We start from the raw sequence: 9,720 nt of genomic DNA, 5'->3' as shown, positions 1-9,720 counted from the left end.
TTTCTGTAACATCCTTGGCCTCTTTACTGAAACTGTTCATCAAGGTACTGGCAAGAAGCAGATTCCTCAACAGCAGATTTCTCAAAAGAAAAAAAATAAATCAGAAATAGAAGGTAGTATTAAGGGGCAAGGGCAACGCATTGGGGGTGCACGCGGGTGCACATGCACCCCCTGTGCGTGGTGGTGCACCCCCTGCAAAAGGGGGGGCAAAAAGGGGACCCCTGATTGCCCCTGGCCGCTGCCGATGCTGCTGGCGATGCCTGCAGGTGGTTGCCGACCCCTGGTCGGCGCTCGCCACCCCCGCCAACAGTGCCAGCGGCGTTTACAGGAGCTCCCCACTCACCGCCACCAGGCTCCCACCACCGTGCCCCCCCCAGCCTCCAAGGGCACGTGCCATTCATGTTAAGGGGAAATGATCCTTGTCCTATCACAAACCACCATTTGTGTGCTTGCATGCATATGCTGCATTGTCTGTTTGACTGCATGCTTGTTTATAGTTGTCTATTTGTATGTTGGGGGTTAGTGTGTGCGTGTGTGTGTGTGGGTGAGAGAGAGAGAGAGAGAGAGAGAGAGAGAAGCTCTGCATGTGTGCATGCAACTGCCTCCTTGCATAAGTTTTCAGATTTGTTCATTTATATATGTTTGCATATTTATAGGAGGCAGTATGAATTCGCACTGTACTGTGTGTATTTGCTTGACTGTGCATGTTTCCAAGGTTGAATTGTGGCAGTATTAGTGCACCGTACCACAATTTGCATAAGTTTGCATGTTTGTGTAGGTTAATGGCTAAGTTTACAAGGCCTCTCAAAGCTAAAGTTGTCATCTTTGTATTTGCTTCTCCTGACCAAAAAACATACACAGGTGTGTTTGCAACAAAGGTACCTTGAAGCTTTCAGCTACCTTTGTGCTTCCTGCACATGGTCCTGCCAGGTCGTCTCCATAAAGCAGAGCACCTGCTGGACTCTCTGACTTATGCTCTGTGCTCCATGGCCCTGACAGATGTGGAGAGAGAGATGGACTTCAGTAATACCTTGATGAAACCCATCTAACAGGGCTTTCACCAGAGCAGGTTTACACAGGCCTGGGAAGCCTTCTGCCCCCTATTATGAAGGGCTGTTTTCATCCCTGTCTACTGCCAGAGTGATACAACAGGACTTAAGAATGATGCTGAGATGCAGGGGCTCCCTGCCCGAACTGACCTTGCAAAATTGCTGGTGCAGCCAGGAAATCCAGTCAGAATGACTGCTCACTGAGAGGCAAAGCAAGCCCATGGGGCTTGCATTATTTCTAGGGGTCTAGGGCTTCAGGCTGCAAACCTTGAGAATGTATGTGAGTCTCTCCTGTACTGTACACTGCAGGGAGATTATCTTTATTACTAGACTGTTATGTTTGCTCAGTTTAGTGATTAAATATCAGTTCAAATCTCGCTCTTCTAACGATGCTGTTTGAAGTCGTGCTGTTTTCGTCTTCATACAAATTACACGTCCCACCAGGACTGTAAAATGTTTATTGCTAATGATGGCAAAGCACAGAGAAGCCAAGATAACTTTCCCAGGCTGGGTATTCTGATTGTTTGAATAAGTAAATGAGTGAAGAGCTTTACATGAAACCCATTAAATATCAACTTGTCCCAACAGCCATTCGTTCATAGCTTAATGGCAGCTAAAGTCACAAGACCCGGGAGGAGCTGAGGGCAGCAGAACTGAGAAGAACATGATGCCTATGATACAGGCATGTCAGGGGAAAACAAGAATGGCAAGGCTCCCAATGCATGCAAGAATGGCAAGGCTCCCAATGCAGTGCAGTCCTGCAGCTATTTAGCTGCAGGACTGCACTGGTTGTGAAATGGGACAGCAAACCGTTCTCACCCACCTAGAGGGAGGCAATGTTAATTGGGCACATTCAAAGAAAGTGTGTATGCAAATTAATATGCAAATCAGATGTGGCATCTAAGCTCCAAGCAAGTCGCAGATTGCAAATTGCGGGTTGCCCTAGATCCCAGCTCTAGATTAGCTTCTCTCAGAGTTTGGTTCATCATTATGTTGTATGGTTTATGAGAATACAGGGCACCTAACACTGGATATTCTGCAGGGGCAGGTTTGGGCAGAAGAAAACAGACCCAAATCTCTCTCTGTACAGGTCTGGGGGAGGATAAGACAGAAAAGAGGGTACACATCCCCCAGCAGCTTCTTCAAACAGGACCCACCCGGAGTCCTCCATGGAGGATTTGCAGTGCTTCTGCTGCGGGAGGATTAGAACAGAAGCGATTCCCCCCCTCCATTATTCGAATGCAGCTTGCATCTTCCAGCTGGCATGAATCTATTCTAAAAATGTGTGCCTCTTCAGGTTAGATATCAGATTGGAAACCTCAGGAAAGCAGGTCTCCTTGAGACATGTCCACTACTTCCTCTTTAAGTTAATTCTGGAAATATCACAGGGGCAGGAAACACCTTAGTCTCCTCAGGTCTCCAAACAAGACCACAATGGGGCTCCAACCTGCCTAAGGCCTCTCCCTGCCTGCTATGGTGGCATAAATGACACACAACAACAGGAAACTAGGAAGGCCAAAGTGCCTGGAAATTTGCATGTTTACATTTCTCAAACATTTTTGCCCCCTGTAAAACATCTAGAGACTCAGTCTAAGGTCAAGTGGAAACCCAGGGACCAAGAAATTAAAAAAAAAAAGTTGGGTTATTTTTCTTGTGTGGCTTTTCTCATGATTTTTGCATGCCTAGAATTGACAATACTGCTTTTCCTCTCATCCTGATTTGCAAATATAGTGCCATTGTAACTAGGATCTGTAAGAGGAGTGAGAAGTTACTTGAAGAGCTGTGGTTAGAGAGCATACCCCCCCCAACCCATACTCCATATTCAAAACCAGAAGAGAATACATTTAAATACTACTGGTATATTTCCAAATCACAGTTGGGTGGCAACAGTCTTCAGATTCTAGTTAGATTTAGCCTGGGTATGGGAATCAAGAGAAAAGCTAATCCAGACATAGAGTTTGAGTTCTTATTCAAGAACACCTGCATCTCAGGAGCAGTTCTTGCCAGATGCCTGCCATCTTGAATGATAGGAATATAACACCTTTAGCTAATCCTTGAGATACTTCATCAGCCAAATACCATCATGATGGTTCTCTGCCCTATCTAAAGTAGAACTAGAACCACCCCCCCTTTCAAGTTGAGGTGTGACCTAGAACAAGAAGAAGCTTGTTCAGTTCAAGAGACTTGACATACATGCCTAAAAATTCAGTGCTTCAAATTCAACTGGATCCAAGTCCTGACCCTCTCTTTGAAAAAATCCATGAGTTTAACTGGTTCTGTTAAGAAAACCTAATCCACAAACCACTTAGGAAGAAATATCCAGACATTTATTTATTTATTTATTTATTTATTTGAAGTTTTATGGCCAGTTACTCTGGTAAACGAGAACAAGACATACTGTACATTCAGTGAAACAGTCCACAACAGACAGTACAGAAAATCGCACTGTCCTGGGGCACCCCAAGGCCTCCTCAGAAAATCTTTAAGGTTAGGAAGCTGAGCTCCTTCTCTCAGATTTTACTGCACTGTCTTGCAGTCAGATTAACTTCATCCCTCTTTTCCAAATGGCAGCACATCCCTTCAACCTGCAATAGTTGCTTTCATTGAAATGTGTCTGGCAAGAGCAGTGGGTTGCTAAAATATGTGTTTTCCTATGCTGGAATTCCCAGAATTGTATTTCACTTGTTTGTGAAGATTTCCTAGAATGACAGTTGTTAAAGTGGCTTTTCAGAAGCAGCAATGTACAAAGGGACCTTGTGCATTCGGTTTGCAATAATAACGTGGTTTTGTTGTCATGCCATTTTCCAGAAGCATTTCAAGCAGCTCAGATGCTGGACTGAAGCAAATATATCCGGGTCCCAAATGGTTAGTGCCACATAAATAGCATTGCAGAGGGGTGCAAATCTTTTTTCATTAACCAATTAACTTTGAAACCCTGCATTAGTACTGACAAAATGATACCACCAATGAGGAATTAGGCACTTACATCCTATTGACATCATACTTTCCACAAGAAACTTTAAGACAGAACTGGAAGTGTCGAACGATTGGCAGGACTTAGAATGAGATCTCCTGTAAATCCATCCAAAGGACCCAATGACTGAGACACATTAATGTCCCTGTGTGTAGGCTCAAGCTCAGCAGCTGTACACCTACGTTTTTCCACATCAGCTCATGGCTACAAAAGCTTTTCAGGCTTATTTTTACTTTATTTGAAGTTGCTTTTCCAAATTAATCAGCATGTGTATATGTTTACTGCTGGTCTGACAGCTCTGGAGGCTGAGATTCACAGCAACCACAACTCAGGCAGTAACAAAGTGAGCATCTCACACATTTGTCATGTCCCTAGTTTGGAGCTTCTGGTGCACATTCTGGATAAGTAGGAATAGATCTTCAGTGGCCATAAATTGGCCCATTTCCATAGTGGCCCCAAATATGGAGTGACTCCTTGAGCTGTTTAAGATGCCATCACCCCTTGCTGAGGAAAGACTGAATGCTGAACTGGGGTGCTGGCCAATGAGAGGGGGAACTGACATTAACTTCTTTAAAAAACATTTCTATTCATAAGATTTTCAATACTCTAGATTTTTTCGTTGCTGGTTTGGAACTGTGTTTCATAGTCATTATTGACGGAGAGCAACTTATGGTCATGGTGTACAAATACAGAGGAGCCATGGTCTCACAGCTAAAAGGTATTTAGAAAAGTCTTTCAAGTCACTTTTAAAAGCTAACTTTGGTCCTAAAATGTGCCTTTTAGGAGGGAGCAAGGGACAATCTTCTCTTACAACTCAGCGAAGATCCGAATAATCTGAGCAGCTGTAAACCTGTGAAAATGCGACAGTCTCTGTCAAATTTAATGCTACTTAGAAGAAGGGAATTTGTTATGGAAGCAGGCTCTGGATCCTCTCTGGTGTTTTTTTATTATCTTTGTGGTCATTAAATGGGTCTGAACTGCAGTGAGCTGCTGCTGTGCTTTGGAAGGATGTGGATTCCTGTCTGGTTTGCAAAGCCATGTCTTAGCAATATAAGGACACCCTGTACCACACAGACATGACCATATAGCCGACTCAGAAGATTAACAAGTCAGTATGTGACTGGAAAAACACTCTTCTTTGCATCTCTCTGGAAACATCTTGAAAGCTTTCCCAGGGGGCCTCTACCTCTAACTGGGGGTATCCAGTGCTCTGCTAACTGTCCTAATATTCATTTAGGAATATACAAATAAAGGACTAGAAGAGATGTCCTCAGTCCTGCTATCATAGGAACCACTTCATATAACTATGGAAGTAGTTATGTTTTTGCCCCCTCACTTCTACTGGGAGGCTGTTTCAACACGTCCTTGTTCTGCTAGTTACAAACCTTCTTCTAGAGGCTAATGGAGTATTCTGAACACAACTGAGTCTAGTTAGCTGCAGAGGGTGGCATTTGCTGAGACCTCTTGATTCCCTCCATGAAGTAAGTTGCAGATACACAGACAGATGGTTCTTTGGACTCTTTCTTCCAATTGCCATTAAAGCAAAGGTTTTCTCAGTTGTTAATAAGACTAAAGGAAGGTCCAGATCCAGCTCCAATTGCAGACTATGAGCCTTTCCACTGGCAGGAGATGGATTGGGCCCAAACAGCCCATCAGTATTTCCAAATGCTGATGCGTCTCAGAGAAAGTCTGCCAAGAGCCAATATAGCAAGTACTGTAAAGACAGAGGAGACGATGGAAATCTACACAAAATGCCAACACCTCAGAAGAGTCCACAGCAGGAAGCCATTTGCAAAGGGAGAGAGGGTCATTAGCTGAGAGAAACAGTGTAACTGTTTGCTGAGCACTGTGATTATTACACAGTTTTCTAAAAGAGGAGTCTTTTCTGGTAAACATCTGGGAGATAGGAAAGCTGCAGTTAGGCTGCCACGTGTGGGTCGTTCTACTTGCATGCCAGTTACCCTTGGATGATAAAACCTTGACACTGAAGTGCATCTGGACTAAACCAGAGAAAATGATTTTGAGGCAAATCGGTCTGTTTGCCTGGCTTCTTTCTGTTTGTCAAACTGTCTCTGTCTCCCTCTGTTGCTTGCAGGGCTGAATTGCACCAAGGATATACAGCAAAAGTAGCACAAATCCCCATAGTTGAGGCTCTCTTTGATGAAGATTCTGTGTTTTTTGAGCATTCAGTGTTTTTTACTTCATCCCTTCTGAGATCTCTCTTTTGCAATGACTTGCAGTGAAGTAGTATGGTCTGCCTTTTTTTTTTCTCCCCAAATGTTCCTATTAATAGCTTTCAAAATCTGGCAAATCTGGAGACTGAGCATAGCGTAATGTTAGAATGATGTATGCAACTGTATTGTAGTGGAGCCTCTGAGCTGCAGTCAGGGCCCCACTGTGCTTGGTCCTGTACAAAGCGCTAAGTAACAAGCCATCCTTGCTCCAAAGAGCTTATCATCTAGGCCAGTGGGGCCAACCTTTTTTGGCAGGTGTGCCACAAATTAGCCCTGTATCTTCCCCAAGTGCCACTCCAGTCCCCTTCTCTTGCCTCATCTGCCGCTCTGCTTTCTGTTCCCAGCCCTGTGCTGCCTGCCTGATATACTGCTCTGGTTTCTTCTTTCTGCCCTCTCTGGCACTCTGCTGCCTAACCCTTTCAGGATCTGCTACATGCCACACACACAGGCTGCCTGTACTAACTGTGGCACCCATATGATAGGTTGGCCCCCCAATGTAGGCAATGAAGAGTATTTAGAAACTGAAATGAGCCATGAGCCAATAGGAATACGGACAACTTCAGTGACACCATCCGATGATTCAAAACAATCCAAAGGAATAAATCAAACCACCTGTAAGTCCCACACCATGCTGTGCCCATGTTATGAGCTGTGGGAATCTTGCTGGAAAATACTGTAGCCTTTTATATACAGGGCAGGCTCCTTTACCCTCAGGGAAAAAAACAGGCTGTCCTTCCTCAAAAGAAAGATTCAAACCATAACCTACTTCTAAGTAAGTAGTTGACTACTTCCTGGGTTATGCTGTAAGCAAATTGTTGCATCTTGTCTCAAAACTGTGTTCAGTCATATCCACTATGTGCACCTCCTGTTATAACACCTGCCATTTCTATACAGCCTTTTAGCATGTATGGTATCCATAATTCGCTGGATGAGTCATTCCGCAGAAGGGAGACCATATATTCCTGAGATAGAGCTTGAGGGTGTGGGCTCAATAGTGGGGCTCTTCTGACCAAGTCAAGTTGAACCAATGTCTCCAGCAAAGTATGAAGGAGTGCTGTGCTACTAGACATGCCACATTTTAGATGAGCCATGAATATGGTCATGGATGATAGTGTGATGTTGTTTGGTAAAATGAAAGGTTTATTAATTCAGACACCAGGCCAAAATCTATTTTATATTACTGAAGGCCTGTTTTTTTCCTGCAACCTCAAGCATTATCTCGAGCACTTATGTCCCCTATCATGACAATGAACCTAACACCACACTTCTTCAGTCTCTCTTGACCTGTCTTTGTAGCTTTGCTGCATATTGCTAAATAGATAGCATGGTCCAGCCCAATTGTGGCTATATCTCAGTATTGAATTACATGATCTCTACAAGTAGGATGTCCCTTTCCTGTTTTACTGAGGTCATGAGTTATACTTGGTTAATATCTACAACACACATGTAATTCCTGAAATTGAGAGACCCTAGAAAAGGTCAAAAGATGATTACAAACTGTGTGTCTTGGATTCCATATGTCATTCACATAAGGCATAAAAACTTATCTGAAATGTGCAATAATCCTTCAAGATCATTTTATTGTACAGAAACCTTTGCTTCTGATTGGAGAATTCAACTACAGCTCCTGGCCTCAGCTCGCTTCGCTGTTAGCTTTTTTCAGAAAGTCTCTCACAGGCCCAAGGTGATGGTATGCCATTTCCCAATCTATTTAGTCTTTACAAATGCATACTGGCATTTTTCACCAGTGCATTTACCTCAGAGAAGAGTGACTTAAACCAGTATAAAGTTGCATGCATGGGCAGATATCAAATTTCAGAAAGGAGGGGACAGATGGTGAGATGCATCATCGTATATAAAACAACATCTTTTTATCCAGTTAAAAATAAACTAGAAGCTTTACCAATATGTTAGGGGCCAAGAACTGGATTATTCAGTTTAAGGTTGAAGCAAAAAAAAATTTCATTGGAATGATTTTAAAACTATCTGTAAGGCTGTGAATTAGGAGCTTCTTTACCAGGGGTAGCTAATAGACCACAGCACTGCAGAACAAAGGCTAGCTTGACTGGTAGAACATCAAGACCATTGCAAAGGAGAGGGGGTCATTAGCACCTGTAGAATGAGGTGTTTAGAAGAGATCAAGTAGATGATAACGAGGCATGAAGTCAAGGCACTCCCTCAACACTGCCTGACTTGAAATGCTGCTGTCACTGCCAGGCAGTTGGTTTTAAAATTTGGGTAGAACAGGAATCAAAGCGGGTGGAGAAGAGTCCCTGTCCCCCCACTGGAACCGCTTCTGCCTGCAGGGGACCAGGATAATTTACACGGGCGTAACATCCGGTACACACTACTCTAATATTAATGCATCTGCGACCTTTGGGAAGGATCTAGGGATCCTTATGGGCAAGCAACTTAACATGAACTCCCAGTGTAATGCTGTGGCAGCAAGGGGCTAGCACACTCCTGAGGGATAGAAGCAGGGAGATTTTATTTCTGTAGCAAGCACGTGTGAGATTGATGCTAGAATAATGTATCCATTGCAGGTAGGCCTGGACCCAGGCATGGGCAAACCAGGTGGCTACGCAGGGCCTAGATAGAAAGGAGACCTGAAAATGAAAAAAAAAAAATTACAATTGCAAAAGTAAGTGTTAATATTGCACATATACAGCACTGGCAATGTTATCAGTTGAGAACAAACTATTTAAAGACATTGATACCACAGACGTGATAAAGACTTTTGCAACAAAAAAATCATCTCTGGCAAAGGCGATACTAAGAGTTTGCCCGGGGCTACCAGGAGTCTAGGTACGGCAGTGACCGCGGGGGTCTGACAGCCGCAGCTCCACGCGCTGCAAGCGAGGCTGGCGCACAGCAACGCCGGACTTTCGAGGGGCGACGTTTCCCTGGTTACAATTAAGATTTTCTTGTCTTGGAGAGGTTTCTGAATGCGTCAAAGTCACTATCTTGCTTATGGACAGCGCCTTCCCTGGCAGATTGCACAGCTTTGTTCTCTTACAAAATCTGAAACGTTCATTTCTGAAGGGAAATATTTCTTTCATTTCAAAGTTTACATCATTTCTTTTTCCTGCTTTAGCAATAGCGGCAGTTGGGTTAAACCAAAGATACAGCGAGGCGGAGGGATGGGGAAAACTTGCGGCTCAAGCAAGAACAGGACCGCGGGGTCAGGCTGAGACAGCAGCGGCCCGCTCTTCTCAAGTTAGCAGGAATTCGAGGAGCCGGGCGCCCTAAGAGGAGAGGAGCCCCTACTCTCCACTCCAGTCAAACAATTAACGTCATAAACATGGTAAATAAATATCAGGAAATAAGTTTATTCCCATGATCAGGGTGGCACGGTTGGCTTGGCTTTGCTTTGCTCTAGCGGACGGCCGGATCTCGAGTATCGACATTGCATGGCAGTGGGACGCTGGCGGCCTCTGGCGCCGCACTGAGCCCCGCCAGCTGC

The sequence above is a fragment of the Alligator sinensis genome, unplaced genomic scaffold (genome assembly GCF_000455745.1).
Source record: "Alligator sinensis unplaced genomic scaffold, ASM45574v1 scaffold76_1, whole genome shotgun sequence".
Classification (NCBI taxonomy): domain Eukaryota; kingdom Metazoa; phylum Chordata; order Crocodylia; family Alligatoridae; genus Alligator; species Alligator sinensis.
The sequence above is the reverse complement of the archived record's forward strand: the minus strand, read 5'-3'. Positions refer to the sequence as shown.